The sequence below is a fragment of the Octodon degus genome, unplaced genomic scaffold, assembly GCF_000260255.1.
Source record: "Octodon degus isolate 3935 unplaced genomic scaffold, OctDeg1.0 scaffold00009, whole genome shotgun sequence".
NCBI lineage: Eukaryota > Metazoa > Chordata > Mammalia > Rodentia > Octodontidae > Octodon > Octodon degus.
Window position 1 is genome coordinate 28,214,680 of NW_004524585.1, and position 1,624 is coordinate 28,216,303.

A 1,624-nucleotide genomic window follows, 5' to 3' on the forward strand; every position below is an offset into this window, starting at 1 on the left:
CATGTATATGGTCTCTCAGATTTCCAGAAATACATTAAGATTTTTAAAGACCATTTGGACATTCCATTTCTCAGCTTTTCTTAAGCTTTTTAGTTTTTTGTCTCAACCAATAAAGATACTAAAATAATAAAGTCCCTTCTCTTCCCATGAGCTTTAAGCACTGAATTCAATGAGGTAGCTCTATAGATTATAAACTTCCAAGACCAGCAAAACAGCGACTTCTCTTTAGGCCTGAGGCCCATGCAGTGTCAGGAATTCGGGCTGTTACTTTTCAAGGCTGCTGAGAATTGCATAACAAGAGATGGGGTAAGTTTAAAATGCCAAAAATTCATTATTTTTACTGAGATACTTCATTTATATTTTTGTTGCTAAACACTCATTGGGATGCTTTTAAGGTTCTGGTTAATTTGGAGATTTTTGAAAAATTTAGTTCCCCCAAATTTTGCCATTTTTTTTTTCTTCCCATTTTCTGGAAGAGTGAGCTTTCAGAGCTTTCCTTCTGATTTTCTCTGACTCTGCTGTGTAATTACATTTTGAATGTTTGGTAAATTTTTCTTCATGGTGGATTTTCTTTTTCATTGAATCAAAAGAGTAGATGTCAGCTATGAAGAGTTCAACTAATGTCTTCCAAGAGAGCAAGTTCCCTCCTGTTTCATGTGCCTCTTTCATCCATTGCCTTGGTGCTTCTTTTCCCCTATTACAGTCAACAAGTTATTGAGCCCCACTCTTCAGAGACAGAGGTGGGCAAGTTATTCTTTGATACCTCGCTTGTGATAATCAGGTTCTGTTCATATTTGGTCAGCTGAAAAAGTTCTCCAGACACATAGGTGAATCAGGTGACAGCTGCCATCTTTACGGAAGAATTCCATAAAACACAAATTCAAATATAAGGTGTAGTGAGTAGCGTGAGTACGAGCTCCAAAAAAGTTTCTTGTAAGCAAGGAGTTACTGCTCAGTGTAACGTCACAAGTAGAATCATGGTTTCACAAGCAGGGATGGGTTTGCCATTCTGGTCTTCAGTTTGTGTTATGTGCAGATTGTGCCCTGGCCCTGTCAGCAATCCTGACTGCCGAGGAGGGGAGCCAATATTTACCGTAGGCAGCCTTACTGGTTGAGAAGGGTGCTACCTCACATACACTACACAGCTGAACTTTCTAAACTTTTATTTTATTTTTTATTTTTATTTTTATTTTTTTGGTACAAACCTCTTTTATTTTTTTAAAGTCAACAGAAAATGGAAATATACTTTTTAAAGTTTCTAATACTAGGAGAAGATATCATACAATGTCTTTTAAACAAATTATAAGTCAAAAATACAGTAAAAATCTTAGAACAAAAATTAAGATTAAGCAATATTCAGAAAATTAAATGTTTCAAAACAATTGAAAACTAAGAAAACTAAGAAAAAGTTTTCATGATAGCAAAGAAATACTAAGAGTAAAACATAACATAAATACTGGAATGGCAAATAAATGACCAGCACTTCTAACAGTTTGAGGATAGGATATCGCACAAAGTACTAGTGTGTTGTGGACATGCACAATAACCGTGACAGTTACTGGAGGCTAGGCGTCACTTGTGGAACTGAGCTACAGCTATTTCTTTGAAATCCACCCTGTAGACT